The sequence below is a fragment of the Martes martes genome, assembly GCF_963455335.1.
Source record: "Martes martes genome assembly, contig: SUPER_18_unloc_1, whole genome shotgun sequence".
NCBI classification, from domain to species: Eukaryota; Metazoa; Chordata; class Mammalia; order Carnivora; family Mustelidae; genus Martes; species Martes martes.
In genome coordinates this window covers 293,250-311,455 of record NW_027666704.1, presented here as the reverse complement: position 1 = coordinate 311,455, position 18,206 = coordinate 293,250, and the positions used below count along the sequence as shown (strand labels likewise).

General features: G+C 44.9%; 1 pseudogene across 1 annotated transcript; it reads right to left on the bottom strand.

Annotated features, from left to right (window-relative positions):
- Positions 1–4,983: 4,983 nt before the first annotated feature.
- On the bottom strand, positions 4,984–8,615 carry LOC308359847 (homeodomain-interacting protein kinase 3-like; annotated as a pseudogene). The gene has a single exon. The product of its transcript is annotated as a homeodomain-interacting protein kinase 3-like (transcript).
- Positions 8,616–18,206: the final 9,591 nt, after the last annotated feature.

Below are 18,206 nucleotides of genomic sequence, written 5' to 3'. Positions count from 1 at the left end.
GCTTAGTGCCCCATAACCCTCACACATCCACCAGACGAGAGTAATACTGGTTCTTGTCTGGCAACATTGTCATGGAACTCTGGGAATCATTCTATATATTAAAGCGATGAATTTTAGATACTTTATTTGTGACAGGGTAATACCATATACCTTATGATAATGTACACTGTATTCTGTATTGTGGCATTTGTGTGTATATACACTTTAATAGTCTTTTAAACTGGTTTAAAATGGTTCTTAAGAAGTAACATTACATGTGAAATTTTTTTAAAAAATCAAAAGTACAAAAGGATGGACAGGGAAAGGCAAGCCTCTCTCCTACCCTGGACTTTTGCCCTCTAACATGGGAAGCAACATGGCCAGATTCCAGAATTATTTTGTGCATATATAAATGTAGACAAAGGCTGTTCTTTTTTTTCTTAAAGGTGGACAGGAGCATATTCTACACATTTCTCTGTGCCTTACCTTTCAAGAGTTTGTTACCTAAGAAATCATTCCATATCTGTGTCTGTGTCTATATCTACATGTACTTCCTCTTTTTTTTTTCTGTTTTCGTGGCAATGCAATATTCCGTTAAATGACCGCGCTGGAATTTCTCTGACCCCAGGTGAGGGGCATTTAAACCCTTCCCAGGTCCTTCCTGTTCCACGTAATGCTGCCGTAAACATTCTTGCACCCTTGCGAGCACACATGAGTGAACCCACAGAACAGCGTGCTGACAGTGGCGTGGCCGCCTCCCAGGCCGAGCGCTGCCCATCCAGCTGCCCTCCTAGAGGCTGTCGCAGTGTACGCCCTTGTCACCTCTGCGTGCTGTGCCTGCACCCAATTCTGTGATCTGCCCTGGGTATCAACAGATGTCGGCCTTGACTGGTTAGAAATAGGGTGCTGATGTCTTATTTTGCATATTCGAGAAGCAGAGAAACCCTTCTGGCTGTGTCCACCCTCCTCTTTCCCTTCCCAGGTGAACATGGATGACCGGTTTGGACAGATCATGATCGAGAACCTACAGAGGCGACAGTGTGACCTGGCGGGAGTGCAGACCTGCAAGTCGTTAGAGTCACAGGTCAGAGAGTGGGGACTCTGTTGCCCTGAGCCACCCAGGGAAGGGCATCTTCCCTTCGCACATCTGAGAAGCTGGGGCTACACGGGGGCTGCTAGTTCATCATGCTAGGGAAGGCCAAGCCCTCAATGTGGAAAATATACGTGGACATTTTCTATACCCCAGCATTTAAAACTTTCATCATACAGATTTTCAAACAGCATGAAAGTGCAGGGAATGGTAAAAGGAACACCCTTTTTCCCATCAGCCTGCTTCAGTAATTCACATTTTGTCCAAATTGTTTTTTTCTTTTGCTGCAATATATATATTTTAATTCAAAGTGAATCGACAGTAATACACCATAAATTCTTATTTTGACGCTCACCAAAATAGTCACCTGGAAAATCTGCTTTTTGTGACAAAGTACAGAAGGCTTGGTCACATTTAAATCACTGAGAACTAGAGAGAAATACTAGCGCAAACCGTAATAGACATTACATCCATAAAAATTTTCCCAGTCCTTATTGTAATATTGCATAGTGCAATTGCTACATGGCAAACTAGTGTAGCATGGAAGTAAAAGCAAAAACAAACCAAAGAAAGAAAGCCACAAGCCTAAAATTGTTAGAACAGTTAACAGTTCAAACTGAGCAATCAAATCTGTATCATTGGGTTCATTAAAACAAATCTTCCTACACCTTGCAGTGCATGATTTAACTTTTACATAACACAAACCAAGATTAAAATTAGTAGTAGAGATTTGAAAAAGTGAAAAGGCTTTGCTACTACAGTAACATATTTAAACACCCTGATGGAAAAGAAAAGTAAATACCAGGGTATTTGGTTAAAAAAAATTGCAAATTAAAATATTATGCAAACATGCAACTTGGAAGTCATGCAGTGTTTTATTTAAGAAAGCGGTAAAACCAAAGAAAACTGGTCAAATGGTTTTAAAGAGTTAAAGGTATAAATCCAAATCCTCTTGTCGGTATGTTGAATTTAGAAGTTAGCAGGATTTTGACATTTTTAACTTTTAAAAAATTAAAAAGCCCATGATTAGAATCGGTTAAGAGCAGTGTACTCAACCAGGGTACGCCTCTATCCAACTTCACTGTTTCGAAAACATTTACTGTCCATTTAACGAGACCATCTGAGTCTTGGAAGTGAAATACAGAAAATACATTTCAGGGTAGTAAATACGGCCCTGGATGAAAGTAAAACTGCGCCAGTTTTGTACCTGTTGTACAAACAGAAATCAATCCTTTGCACTTGGTGTTTCTGAAACATCCGCAGCCAGCATTGATTCTGTTCCAAGAAGCGAGCAGATACCAGTGATCTGCCGGACCATATAAATTAAATTAATAAGCTGTAGAGGGCAGCAACTTTACTTAAACAGTGACTCCATAAATTTGCCATCTGTAAATAATCTTTTAAATTAATCTTAGGCTACTCCTTTTTTCTGCATAATATATATGTCTATATATATTTTTTTATTTATATAAAATGCATAGAATTGATTACTAAAAACACTGAAACTTGTAGGGAAAATTAAGTCCTTCATTTTCAGCATGACTAAAAATGTACTGCTGGGTTTGTTTGTTTGTTTTTTTAATTTTTTATTTATTTATTTGACAGACAAGAGATCTCAAGCAGGCAGAGAGAGAGAGGAGGAAGCAGGATCCCCACTGAGCAGAGAGCCCAATGCGGGGCTCGATCCCAGGACCCTGGGATCATGACCTGGGCCGAAGGCAGAGGCTTTAACCGACTGAGCCACCCAGGCGCCCCTGTACTGCTGGTTTTAATTTTATGATCTAATACTGTAATTTTTAAAATCAATGTCAGGCACATTTATTTCATTGATGGTTATTAAATAAAACACTGCTGTGTTAATGGAGTAAAGAAAAGTTCATCCACTATTAGCTTATTGTCAACGCTGTATTAGAGCTGTACTAGTGGTATGCAATTCATTTATCAAAGAAATGCTGTAAATCCAAAACATTTGAGGAGTTTTACACTCAAATGCTTTGTACTGTTTATTCCAGTAAATGCTGTAAGATTATATTCCAGATTTTAAAGGAAAAAACGTTAAGTCAAGCCTGCAAGATACAGCTCTCTCGTGTCTACAATGCCGGTATGAAAATAAAAAATTAAGTTACATTGATACATCCAAGTTTTTTATGTGCAGTGATGAGCACAAACATTAATAGAGATAAAATACTGATACAAATAACACACCCCAAAATAACATATGCAATTATTTTCCATCATTTACAATACAGTAGTTACAATGACACTCCAAACAGAGAAGCAAAGTAAAAAATCAAAACCCCAACTTCTATTTCATGTAATGAGACTTATACAGAAATTAGAAGGCTAAATAACAACTAGTTAATCACCTAATTTCACAGCTATCTGAAGTGGCAATCGTTATATAGCAGCTTATCTATGATACATTCAAGATAAACGATACAATTTATTACTTGCCCATAAGCTAAAACACAGCCTGTTTAAAACACAGCCTTTCCTTAAATTCCACCTCTACACTACAATATACTTGAGGTCTATGCAAAAAAGTAGCTACCTTTTATATAGGAAATGGAGGATTAAGTCTTTGGTGCTGTAAAAGCAACTTCATTTAAACATAACCACCACCACCAAAAAAGAAAAAAAAGAAATAAGAAAGGAAAAATCCAAGACACACTTCCTAGGAAAGAAAAAGCATGTAATTTATGTCCCTGACGGAATGTATTAAATAAGCAAACACCACTAACAAGCAAAACAAGTACTACAATGTAAAAAATACTTAAAAAAATCCTCTCACATGCATAAATGCAAAATCGCACACAAAGAACTCACATCTTTTCAAGCTTCATAGTAAATGTTCTGCTACTATTTATTAAATACTGCATGGTTTGCCCAAGCTAAGATGAAACCACATCATGAATCAATGAGCATTTTGCATTTTCTTTCATTATCTACTCAAAGTCATGCCTACTACACCTCTAAACATTTTATTAAATCCAATTATATAGCAAACACGCCCAAAATAAACTTAGATTGTATTGCAGTTTCACTTAACAGTATATAAAATGCTGTGTTGTGACAGATATCAACTATCCATTAGATACTGACTCCATTTTTCTTAAGCACTACTAACTGCTTGCTTTTCTTGAAGCTAGATCATTCTGAAAAATCAGACAGCAGAAATCAGCTATAGCAAACATGCTGCCCTCTTAGTTAGGAAAAAACAGCTAACAACCTGAAATCATACCACACAGAACCAAAAATGAACATTACTCTATCAAAAGAAAACTAAAGAGTAGATCTGAATTTTAAGTGCTGCAGTCCTCAACATTTGTATATAGGTAATAACATCAACAACCTCAAATATTTAAGGCACTATGTGTGGGAACGGTTTACAATGCAGCTGAGATTATTAGAACAACATTTAAGAGCAAAGTCTAGGCAACGTTTTGCCCACACAAAGACACGTGCAAATGTAAAGAACAATAGCTCAGTTTCTTAGGTAAGTGACCCAACATTTACACACTAAGACACAGGTAATACAATTCACTTGTATGCTGTAATTGACATATGTGCATCTGTTGCTCTAAGTCTGTACACGGAATGGCTTCCCAAATGTGGGTGTGTCTTGCACTAGTTAGAAGGCAATTTTATAAAAAATAGCAGGAGCAAAACTGGACTTCCGCTCCCATAAGTCACCTGCCTAGAGTTACTACATAAGAAGATACATGACCAAAGACAAGTTATACCAAATGTGCAAAACACATTAAAAATGAGGTTTTTTTTAAAGCTCAAAGTTGTTTAAATTGCACCCAAGTCTACATGATTCAAAAATAGGTTTCTTGTGCCATGGCTAATATTTATTTTTTTAATCAAATGTTTATATCATTGAGCTTTCTCAATATACTCTTTTTGAGTTTTCACATATATGGATACTGGCTGAGTTTTGTTGGACTTGATGGAAATCCAGTATATGCAGGTGATGCTGCAATGTAAGAATGTGGTGGGAAGGTTGGTTTGTACGGAGTCTGATGAATGGTTGGGGATAGTAACAGATGGGGATTTGTGCCCACTGGGACTTGAACTATGCCACTGGGATGAGAGATATTGTAAGTTGGATGCTGTAACATGGGTCTTGAGGTACATGGAGAGGCTAAGAGGTGGGCCACTGGTGCAGCACTACTGAGGGCGGCTGATGGTGGGTATGGAAGTAGAGTAGGCTGTCCTCCAAGGTGCGCATTTCCAGCCAGATGGGCATGCACAGCTGTGTGATTGGGACTTGCATGAGAAAGAGTGAACGGATGACTGGTCACACTATTAGGTCTATAAGCTTGCTGTCTTCGATGTCTGAAGTTTCCATTCCACTCTTGATGCCCAGATCCAAAGGGCTGAACCTGACTGAAATTCAAATGCTGCTGCTGGAATGCAGGTGTCAGTTTCTGCTGACGATTACCCACCGTGGAAGGCTGGTTTAATCTCCCAGGAGCGGAGCGGCCTTTTATTAATGGCTGGCGTATAGAATCCGTGTTTGCCGTATGGTCATCGGCATTTAATCCATTCTCTAGTCCCGTTGGTGGCACCACAACAGTACAAACAGCTGGTTTGGTCTCCGTGTTGCCCGAGGTCTCCAGCTCCGTGTTCTGATGAGTGTCTTCCGCGAAGCTGCTCTCTGCAAAGGGACCGTCGTGTCCCGAAGAGTCTGACGTTGGACAGCCATCCACAGCAGCACAACCACTTTGCTGTTCTTCATCTGACATGCTGTTCGGTCTCTCGCAAGGGGCTGGGCTGGACTGCCCTGAGGAGCTGGTGCTCAGAGTACTGTCAGGGCTACTTAATGAACACATCCGATCCATACTCAAAAGTGCTCTGGCAAGCTTCACACTCCAGACTATCTTTACATTCTCTGAGTGAGTGTCTCTGGGATGGCTCCTCCTCATCAGTGTCACTGCTAATAGTGATCACACTCACTGCTGGGCTTGGTGGGAGTCAGCAATGATGATGGTTTGCCGCTGTTTGTCGGAAACCGATGAATCAGAGTCCTGCCGGACAGATGTTTCACAACAGTCTCTCGCCTCTGCTTCTGAGTCACGATTGTCCTGTGTCTCTGTACAACGTACTTCCTCGACATCCTTCCCATTTACTACCTTTGGGGAAATAAATGTTGAATGTGGGACATTCGTATTCTGCAACGAATTACTCCAACTGAAAGCATTTATTTCCTCTCTTCCTGGCTCCCATGCCATTCGTTTTACCAAAATACCTCTGTTGTGGCACAGCTTGTTTTTCTTCGCAGTGGCAGGCTGAGGCCACACAACATGCGCGATGCCCACACTAATTGGCTGCGGGGCCGGTAGAGTTATCTGCTTGGTTAGAAGAGGTTGTGGCATCACTGAGCTATAATGATTACCGTGTGAAATCATTTTCCCCCAGTCTCCGAGCCTCTGGGAACCAGCCACCCCCTCAGAGGTTAACGCAGTAGTCGTGGGAGCCATGGGTGTGACCCGCTGCCAGGCAGGTACGAGCATCTGCTGCGTCCGGCCAGACCAGGTCTGCTGAGAGAGAACTCCGGGTCGGATCTGTAGTGGCTGTGCAGCGGGGGCCCGAGTCACAAGGGGAACTGTGTTCTCTGCTCTTAGTGAGTAACTAGTAGGTTTACCGTGTGTTGCAGGAATACCTTGACGAGCTGGGGGACAGATAATCAGGGTCTGCCGAAAGGCATCACCACAACCAGAATGAGCAGTTCCGGCCCGTAGAGGAATTCCACGGTGCACCACTGAATGAGCGGACGTGGTTAATGCCTGATTTCCTAATGTGCCAGTTTTAGTAAAATTTGCTGTCAGATTAGCAGTACTGCCTGAAGCAACTGGTCTTAAAAGGGACGTTTTATTGTGATTATTTGTGTCACATGAATTTGGGTGGGACTTACAAATATCCATAATATGAAAACAGGACTTTACACGGTTGCTATGAGGGAAATCTAGAAGTTGTTTCATATTAACAAAAGGATGGTTCGAAGTCTCAGCTGGAGTAATTCTTAAATCTGCATCAATCAGCAACATTTTCTTCAACAGACTAACAATTCTCTTCTATCAGCTTTCTCAGCCAAAAGATCACTTCCTTCCAAATCCATCACTGTGTTCACATGCACTATATCATCCAGGCTGTTGAATATGTACTTTCTGGCTTCTTTAGACTTCATTCCTGTCTCAGCCTCATGCTCTTCTAGTGTCTGTAATCTCCAACCAGAATGAGAAATATCTCTTTCTCTGCAAAAAAATCTTGTGCCCACATTTAACAGCTGTTCTCCCGGTAAACCTTGAGTCTGAGAAATATATCGGATCTGGTCTTACTCCAAGGCTCCTGGGTAGAGCGGCCATCCAAGGAATAACTCTGCAGTCACACATCCCAATGACCACATGTCTATGGCTTCACAAAATGGCAACCCCAACATAATCTCTGGAGCTCTGTAGGACCGAGACTGTAGGTATGTTGAACAAACAGCCTTTGATACATGACTGGCCGACCCAAAGTCTGTCACCTTAACCCGGTATGGCTGCCGAACAGGATCCACCAACATAATATTCTCTGGTTTGAGGTGAGCATGAATTAAACCAAGACTTTTCAATTTTTTCAGTGCAGTGGCCACTTGCTGAAGAATGGGTCGAATTAGTTTTCGTGGCAGGGGACTGACTTGTTTTGTTTCAGAAAGTCATATAAGTTTTGTTCCAGCGTCTCAAAGACGAAACAAGTATGGTTACGGTGCCGAAAGCATTCATAAGCTCGTACAAAGTTATATTCATCAGCATTTTCAGTACTGAGCCTTGCTAATATGCTCACTTCTATTTGACCTTGACGTGCATAAGAAGGGTGATTCTTCAAAATTTTGATTGCTACGATTTCATTTGTCCCTCTTTTCCAGCATTTGACTACGTGGCCCAAAGTGCCTCGACCAAGAAAATCAAGAACTTCCTAAGTATTTCTCATGGAGCATACGACTTCATGCTCTACTGATAGTCACCTTCTCCAGACGTACAGTTCTGTTTGGTTCCTGTGGTAGCTGTCACAACTGTCACCGGATTTCCCATGCTGGTTGGCAACATTGCGGGAAGTATGGCCAATTCATCGACAATCTGCATTGCGCTGCTATGATTATCCAACTGCTCACTCTTGCGCTTCAGTCCCCAGCGCTGGGGGCCTTCGAGGGAATCTCACCTGTGTCGCCAGGCCCCAGTCGGAGGCGCCTCCACTTGAGCCTGCTGCGCCTGAGCTGCTCTGACCTTCGCAGCCCCCGCAGTGTTGTTTAAAACAACAGCACTTGTCTGCAACGAGTTGTGTCCTCGAGGTCTGTTAAATCGTATCTCTGCCTGAAAAGCACCACCCTTCGTGGGAGGTTGAGCATTTCCGACGTTTTTACCGCTCACACAGGTCCGTGGAGAGTTTCTTTCCTGGAATACACAACTGCTTGGCTCTACTTTGAGTCTCTTCCACCACAAAAGGCACTTGGCCGAGTTTGGTGAACGTCCGGGGGGTAGACCGAGACTCGTGAGGCCATACCTTCCCGGAGGCCTGAGCTCTCCCCTCTTCGCGGCCGCGGCCCTGAGCGTGTCCGGAGTGGGGTGCGGGCCGTGCGGGGCACACGGAGCCGGGCGCTCCGGCGGCGGCACCACCCAGCCCGGGCGCAGCCCCTCCCCGCGGCCGCTGCCGTCTCGTCCCGGCGGCTGAGGGGAAACGGCGAAACACCCTCCCCCACGGCGGCGGCGGCGGCTGCTCTGGCTGCTGAGCCCGGCCCGTCTCCCTCGTCTTCCTTCCCGGGGGTGCAGGGTGCGGACGGCAGGGCTGGGGCGAGGGGGCGCCAGAGGCGGGCCGGCCTCCGACGGCTGGAGCCTACGGCGGGCGCAGGGGGCGGAGCCGCGGCCGCTGGGGCCCTTTCCTGACGGCCCTGCCGCGGCAGGAGGAGGAGGAGGCCGCCAAGGGGGCGGCGACGCGGGGCCGCGGCTCGGGCTCCTCCGGCCGCCGCGCTGCCGGCTGCGGTCCCGGAGGCGGCTGCCGCCGGCTGCCCCAGTCTCGGGCCCTCCTCCGCGCCCGCCGGCCCTGGCCGCCGCCTCCGCAGCGCCCAAATTGTCTTATTTGTCCCCAGTTTGTGTTGCTGTGGTCATTGGACTATTTTAAGGCAAACCCCGGGTAGTATATCATTCCACCCGGAAACGTCTCAGTGTGGATTTCTGCCAGTAAGGACTTGCTGACCCACGGGATCATCCCCTCGCCGCACCTCACGGATCAACCCGATCGCCGCCGTAGCACCCACTACCCAGGGCGTGTTCAGGTCTCCCGAATGGTTAAAAAAAAAAAAAAATTCTAAGTTGGTGTGTTTGAAACAGTATCCAAACATGGCCCAAACTTTGTACTTAGCATTTCCCTTAAGTTTCTCAGAATCTAATACACTTCTCTGTTACAGATTTATTTGAGAGAGAGACAGAGACAGCCGGAGCGGGAAGTGGGGGGGGAGAGACTCTCAAGCAGATCCACACTGAGCGCGGACCTGACTCGGGCTCAGTCCCAGAAGCCTGAGATCATGGCCTGAGCGGAAACCAAGGGTCAGACACTTAACTGACTCCGCCACCCAGGCGCCCCGCCGGAATCGAATGGATTTTCCTAAATATCTTTTTTTTTTCCCTGCCTCCATAAAATAGGTTAGATTTTACAGGTCTTCGTCACATTACCACTCAAATGCTTTCAAAACTGTTGCTCCTTGGGACGCCTGGGTGGCTCAGTGGGTTAAGGCCTCTGCCTTTGGCTCAGGTCATGATCCCAGGGTCCTGGGATCGAGCCCCGCATCGGGCTCTCTGCTCAGCAGGGAGCCTGCTTCCCTTCCTCTCCCTCTGCCTGCCTCTCTGCCTACTTGTGATCTCTGTCTGTCAAATAAATAAATAAAATCTTAAAAAAAAAAAAACAACCTGTTGCTCCTGGAGAAGTTTCTGTACTTCTCTTTAAATATACTCAGGGGACTTCTCTCCCATTGTAACAGTGCACGTTCGGTGTAGAAAATAGAAAAGTAAAAAGAAGGAAGGTAGGGGCCAGGACAGGCTTTCAAAAGAGGAGTCATCTAAGAGAAATTTTCACCCGCTTGAAGAGTGTCTTGGATTTGTACGCGAGTGCCTTGTACCTTCTCCGTTTCTCTCCACCACACATTCTAGAAAGGACGGCTCCTGTCGAACGGGTGGGAAACGGCGTCAGCAGTTGACATGAGGGTCTGTACAGCCAAGTGCCTCAAGCTGAAGTGAGCAGGTGCGGGGTCGGCAGCAGTTAGCCTCACGGCGAACAACTATGAATTAAAGGCATAACTCTCTTTAATGTGAAAAAACAGCAACAACAAATCCTCAAACCCTAACTAGACTTACTTTGAAACAAGTTAATCTGCTATTACAGACTAAACATTGATAGCACCTTGAGAGTAAGCTACTAAGCAGAGCCGGGTCCCTCTCGGGGAGCACAGCCGGCGGGCACGGGGCAAGGTGGGGGGGCAGGTGGTCAGCAAGGTGACACGGACCGGAGGAGCTTGGTTCGGAGCCCCGGGGCCTTGGGCTTCCGTCGGCCCTTCAGACGGACTCTGCGGGCCAAGAGGTCTGCAAGCCGGGTGGGTCGGGCATTGGAGGCCCAGGTGGTGCTACGAGCAAGAGAGACCTAACGCCAGAAAACCTGACGAGAATAGGGAAAGGGCTTGAGAGCGGCGGTGAAGCGAGTCGGTGGCGAAACCTCTGAAGGTCACTGCTGCACTTGCGTGCCCGAGGTGGAAACCGCGAGCCCTGGGGGCCAGGGGGCCGGCGTAGACCTGGCCCTCCGCCCTCACCCTGTCAGCTCCGGCCTCTGCTTCTTAGTGTATCACGGAGCATCAGTTTCCCTGACTGAAGGGGGCTTATGAGTAAAGTCTTAAGGAAGAAAGGAGCTAATGCCTGTCTAGTGCTTATCACTATTCCAGAACTACTTTGGTGTCCTGCCAGGATTACGTGTTTTTCTTGATGTCCTGTTAGAGAAGTCTAGGACGGCCTCTTGGTCGGCCCTCGGGAGCCGCTTAAGACGACTCCTCCAAGCCCAAGCGAAACATAGTTGTCACTCGGTGCAAACTCCTCAGATGTCAGTGTGCTACCACAGTCCCACCACAGTGGAGTGATGGTTATCAAGAGGGGAGGGGAGGAGCACTTTTAAGAAGGTCAGCTGGGCCAGTTTGCCCCCAGGGGATAGTTGGCAATATCTGAATACATTTTTGGTTGGAACAACCTGTAAGGGAGTGCAGCTGGCCTCTAGAGTCCAGAAATGCTGCTAAATATCTTGCAGTGCACAAGCATATCGCTCCCTGCGACAAAAAATTACCTAGCCTGGGGCACCAGCATGGCTCAGTGGGTTAAGCCTCTGCCTTCAGCTCAGGTCATGATCCCAGGGTTCTGGGATCAAGCCCCACATCCGGTTCTCGGCTAAGCAGGGAGCCTGCTTCCCCCTCTCTCTCTGCCTGCCTCTCTGCCTACTTGTGATCTCTGTCTGTCAAATAAACAAATAAAATCTTAAAAAAAGAAATCACCTAGCCCAAAATGCTAATATAATCTGGGTTACTGGGTAACCAGTAACCTGCTAGACAGAGGTGCAGGGGATGGAGTTACCCTGTGCTTAATGTTGAAATAGATAGACTGTGGATTTTTGCAAATGGTGGTAATTTAAATGTTAGCCTAAATTACCCTTATTGGCACACCTAGACAAACCAGTGATTAACAATGCTGAGAGCAGCCGAGAGTAGCCAAAGAACCCCAGATCTCCTCCATTCCATCCATCCCAACTTCCCAGTAGATAAAAGAGCTCAAAGATAACAGTTGGAGAGGACCAATGTGAACAAATTGCAGTCAACTTGAAAGCACCGAATGTTTCTAATTATATCACTCATTTTACAAACAGATAAATTTATTATACATATTTTATTATTACAGTTACCCAGTAGGGACGCCTGAGTGGCTCAGGCCAGCATCTGCCTTCAGCTCAGGTCATGATCCTGGGGTCCTGGGATTGAGCTCCACATCAGGCTCTCTGCTCAGCGGGGAGCCTGCTTCTCCCTCTCCCTCTGCCTGCTGCTCCCCCTGCTTGTGCTCTCTCACACTCTCTCTGTCAAATAAATAAATAAAATCTTATGAAAAAAAAAGTTACCCAGTGATTCACAATTACAAGGATAAATCTTTGCCTCTGATTTGAACAGGACAAATTATAGGCAGTACACAAAGTTTCGCTGCTTCTTGAGGTGAAAGCACCCCAGCCTTGGCAATGGAACTGTAGATGATTCATATTTGAACAGCTATGCTCACATGTCTTAAATTTTACTTTTTAGAGATTCAAAAGGTAAAATCACAACTAGGGTTAACTATACCACACCCAGCAAATGGAACTGATGGTAAAACAAAGCTGATTGTAATTAAAAAGTACTAATAGGGGCAGCTGGGTGGCTCAGTGGGTTAAGCCTCTGCCTTCAGCCCAGGTCATGATCTCAGGGTCCCAGGATCGAGTCCCACATTGGGCTCTCTGCTTAGCAGGGAGCCTGCTTCCTCCTCTCTCTCTCTCTCTCTCTCTCTCTCTGCTTGCCTCTCTGCCTACTTGTGATTTCTCTCTGTCAAATAAATAAAATCTTTAAAAAAAATACTAATAACAAGTGAAAACTGGGAACCAACTCAGTACAGCGCTGATGTTGAATATATTACAAACAGCTCTTTAGGACATCACAGAGCAGGGGCATTGCAGCCTCTGATGGGAGTCCTCCAGAAACTCCAACAGTATGTTCATTTGATTCGGGGATAACATCTCTTCTAATAACCTCATGAACCTTAGAATGAATTCTATAGCATTGTATATCATTTACCCAAAAAACAATAAAGTTGGGCATTTTGGGTCTGTTATCCAGCATTTAAGAGGACACTTTTACATTTTCAGTGGCTGCATGTAATGCACTGAGACTCTGCTGTACCTGAAGCTGTTGTTAATCTCAGGGTGATATACGTGTGTGTTAGAGAAATAAAACCCTTGGTTGTGTGGTCATCCTCTGGCACCCAAGAGAGTGAAGATACTGTGCGAAATATTGGGGTCGTAGAGGAATTTTCCTTGGTATACTTTGTCTTTTTAAATGGTTACTAAAAGGATTATAGAGATGAAGTCATTTCACTTGGGAAGGAAACTAAAATGAGACTCTGGGCAGGTACGGAAAATAGTAAAGCTAAAATCTATGAAGGGTATGGATGTGGCAGTCCTCCAATTTTTCAAAAAATTCCAGAGCATTAGAGCCAGAAAGAAGCACCTGAAGCTTTAATAAGACAGTTAACAGGGAAAAGAATATGCAGTGGGTTTTTCCATTCTAAGAAAATGAACATGGAGGGTTAGGTATTTCTTCAGGCTGTACAAATCCCAAATAAATCGAGATTTAAGAGTGGCTGGGAAGTAATAAGTTAGCTAAATCCTCCCACTCCCATGAAGTTGTTTTACCACTGAACACCTTCTGTTGCTTGGGCACACCAGAATACAAGCCAGTTTTCTTGAGAGAAATGTGTGTAACCTGTCTTTTTTGTGTTTAGAGATTTTACCCCCTGAAAGGTGCTCCCGAAGTGAAAGCCACGGCCGCCCCTGCAGGAGTGCCTTCACAGCCTCAGGACCTTGAGGTCAGTCCCACCGAGTTGCTCACTGGGACCCACACACGGCCTTTCTGTCTTTGGTAATATAAAAGCGTTGATCACATCTCTCTTTATTATAAATACAGTTTACCAAATGACCAAATGGCTTAGGGATTGCTTCTCTGGAAAACTATGCTCCTGCATCAAGAATCGGTTTGTTCATTAAAGCCGGCAGTAGATATGAGGACTCCAACAACTTAGGAACCTCTCATCTGCCTCGTCTTGCATCCAGTTTGGTAAGCATCTTGACCATCTCACTCTGTTCAGGAATGCTATGGTATCTTGATCCTACAGAAAAGAAAAGCTGTGGTGTGTTTCGTTTTATAATACTTAAACTAAAAAAGATCTGCTGTGTAGGTAAAGTTCTTTTTGAATCTAATGACAGTTAGACATTAGATTGTGATGTACTGTGATGTTCGCCAACTTGACATTAAGAAATTCCTAAAAATGTAATTGTTCTTTCTTTTTCCAGACTACTAAAGGAGCTTCATCTTTCAAGATAACCTGTGGAATCAAAGCAGTTGGTGGTAAATTAAGGTTTGTTAAAAATGAGTAGCAGTAAATGAATCGTGAAAACACCAGAAAATATTCGATTATAAGGGAACTTTTCTGTCTTATCAAGGCAATTAAGGATTTGTTAAACAGACACAAGAAGAAGGCTACTGAATTTAACTACATCAAAATGTAAAACATCTTTATTCCTTAAAGTGAAAATTCAACTAACACAGTAAGTTTTGCAACATACATAGCATGGAAAAGATTATTTGGAAAACATAAAGAACTACAAATTAGAAGACAAGCAAATAGCAAATGGATGGACAAAGGATAGGAACAGTCTATTCCCAGAGGCAGAAGCCAGAAACACCGATCTTTACTTGTAGTCACAATGTGATGCCATTACCCGTCAGACTTATGTATCGTGTTGGAGGTGTTAAGAGGGAGAACCTTTTCTATGATTAGTGGAGTAAATTGATACAACTATGTAGAAAAGAATCAAGGAAAATCTTGTAATATTGAAAAGGAGCATATCTTACATTAACCCACCTGGGCAAAGATACTGTTTATTTTTGTAAAGCCTGGAAATAATTTAAAAGCCATCTTCAGGGAAATGGGATAAGTAAAGTGTGATCGAGTGATGTGATGAGACTGGTACATAGCAGTTAAGGGATGAACTAGATTATTCCAGTTAAATGTTTTGTGGAAAAACAAGATGTTTTTTAAGGTATGAGTTTTTTTTTTTTTAAATAATATGTAGTGCTATCTTTAAAAAAAAAAAAAAGCAGGGGGGTGCCTGGGGTGCTCAGGTTGTGATCCTAGGGTCCTGGGACCAAGCCCCGCATCGGGCTCCTTGCTTGGCCAGAAACCTGCTTCTCCTCCATCCCTCTCCCCCTGCTTGTGTTCCCTCTCTTACTATCTCTCGCTCTCAAAAAAAAAAAAAAAAAAATGGTGGCAGGTCTTCTAGGTGAGGTATGAGGTGAGGCGCTGTGCTCCGTGCAGTCCTGGGAAAGGAGTTAGGCACATGAGCAAAGAGAGAGAAGAAATGGCTGCTGGGGTGGGGGGGAGGCAGATGAGGGGCCGTGTATGTGAGCACCGAGACGGATGGCTGAGTCTGCTGCTGAGATTTGTAATGGAGCATGACATGTGCCTCTGTTGACCACCATAGGTAGCTGATTGTCCTCCTTGACCTGGTTCCTGAGAACTGGGCCAGAACCTACTGACCTCGCCTCCCCTGCCTCCTTTCCTCCCTTCCAAGTCTGTAGTAAGCCTTGGATATTGGCAGGACACTCCCATCCAGCATTTCGTAAGACTGTCTAAGGAGAGAGAGAGGAAGACAACCGAAATTCACAGACACAAGTGACCCCCTCCCTCCCAATGTCCCCTCATCATCCCAGAGGCCGGAGGTTTTAGGGATTCCTTCTTCAAAAGAGAGAGTTCCAGTGTTCACTCTCTCCAGTGGCCTATGAAAGTGCTCGTTCCCCAACATCCTCACCAACACAGTGTATTAGGAACCTTTTCAGTGTTGTTAATCTGATACGTGAAAAATGGTATCTTATGGTAACTTTATTTTATATTCCTCTCATTTGGGGGTAAAGTTCAAAATCATTTTATATGTTTAAGAGTCATTTATGTTTTACTGTGAACTGTCTGTTAAGTAAGGAATTATTTTCTTGACCTTAGTAAAATGATAGTAACACTATTAAGCTCTGCAGCTTGGAGCAAGCAGTGAAAGGATTTGAGAGGGGAGGGTGACTCATTCCCAATCAGACTGAGAAATTAGCCAAATGACCCCACGTGCTCGGGCATGCAGGGAACCCTGGCCCTAAAGATGGAGCCTGTGGGTAGATGCTGTAAGAAATGCAAAGAAAGTTTAAAGTGGTCCCTGACAGTAAGGACATGCACCTTACTTTGAGCGGAGGGTGAACCCAGGCTTTAGGAAGATGGGGCCAGGCCTGCCCAAGAGGCCTGAAGCCTCCGTCCCGGGCTCCTGAGGCAGCTTTCCTAACCAGAGGCAGGGACCCACCTTGGAGCCCCCACGAGCTGGGTGCCCCCAGGCAGCGTGTCAGGGGCCTGCCTTCCTTCTCTCTCTGCTTGGGCTGGCATCGCCACACTGCGGCCCGCTAGGAGAGTGCTTCCCAAATAGGGTGTAGTGAGCAGCTTTTACATTTTTGTTTCAATATCCAGTCTGTTGTGGACGATATTCTGTATCATACAAGAAAAATGATTTCCTAGAAAGATAAAATGCAAGACAACCTGTAAACTACAAGCTCCAATTATTTATTAGGAGAGTCAATACACATAGAACTCCTGTATCACATTGCAGTACGTTTCTAAGTGCTACTCACATTTTGTTCTTAGGATAGTTCTACTTTAAGTAACAAGACCTTAGAACCCAGATGTTATCTTCCTTTCCTCCTCTTTTCTTTCCGGTCTCCTTGACCCCAGCTTCCCACCCTGGAGCGGAACAAGTCCATTTATTCAGCAACATTTGCTCGTGCCTTCCCCTCCCGCAGACGGTCTGTGAGGCCAGTTTATAACCATAGAGGCTTTACGCACACAGGATGGAGATGAAGGAAACAGGGTCACGTGTGATGGCCTTTATTGATTTATTTGCTTTGACATTGATTGGCCCCATTTTGTGATTTGATAATATAATTTCATCAGGATCTTGCATTTCGAGTTTTATCTGAGTCCTAAGTACTTTGTACTTGGCCACGAAAAAGCGTATTTCGAAGAGGAACATTAAGATCTGATGTTTTGATGTAAAACACTTGTGTTTCCTATGTACCAATCCTGGGACATTTTAATTTTTAAAGATTTTATTTATTTATTCCGAGGGAGAGCATGAGTGGGAGGGGCAGAGGGAGAGGGAAAAGCCGGCTCCCAGCTGAGCATGCAGGGAAGCCCGACGCGGGGCTTGATCTCAGGATCCTGAGTTCCTGACCTGAGCCAAAGGCAGACACTTAACTGACTGAGCAACCCAGGTGCTCCACAGGGCATTTTCTTTGTAAAATCATAAATTCTACCATTAAATCATTAAATAGATTCTACTCACTTTGGTTGCAGCAGCTTTAAATTAAACAGAAACAAAAGAAAAAAAAGGGAAGAGAATGTGAAAGTCCCAATTTCTCCCACGAGTCCACACATAAATCGCTGACCCCGAAGAAGAGCAGCAGAGCCCTCCTTTGCTCTTCTCCCGGGGCGGGCTCTGCAGGGATGCTTTCCGGCCTCACGGAGCGATAGCTTGTCTCTGTGTCTCTCTCAGAATATTTTCCTCAAGTCCGTTCTGTCAGGTAACTGATAAAGGCATTTCTGCCAAAGACAGAATGTCATCGTGAAGTTCTAAATTTAGGGCTGGGATGGAGACCTCCTTCTGGAGATCAAAGGTAAATGAACATTTGCCCTCTTCCTTCCTGAAATGTTTCATTTGTGCAGGTGCCCGCCTGGTTCAACATGTTAAAAATATATTCAGAGGGAATGCAGTGACTGCCTGTCTCGCGCCCCTGTCCCCAGCAGCTTGCGCCTGCTGCCACTGTCAGCCAAGCACTTGATGTCACTGGGGCCGTGGTGAAGGAGGAGTGCCTGGCTTCTCCTCCTTTGCTGTTACAAACAGGGCTTCTGTTAAAAACCCTTGTAGACGTGCCCTCTGCATGTGTGAAGACCCTGCCACTGGGATTGTGAGCCCCAGAGCCCCCGTGTCTGCCGTATTGACGATCACGAAGATTTTATGGTCATCGTGACAGTGTCTTCAGTACAGTTCAGAGATGTGCAAGGCTGGGTGACAGTGATATGACACAAAGGCCTTTTGTAGCTATTCCCTGATTTGATCTCTCACCTGCTCTGTTAACAAGTAAGAACAGATACAACTACGCTCACTCACAGGAAAGGGGATGGGTCCTGTTCACGGCAGAACAAGGACCAAATGGACTGAAGTGCCCACAAGAAAAAGCTAG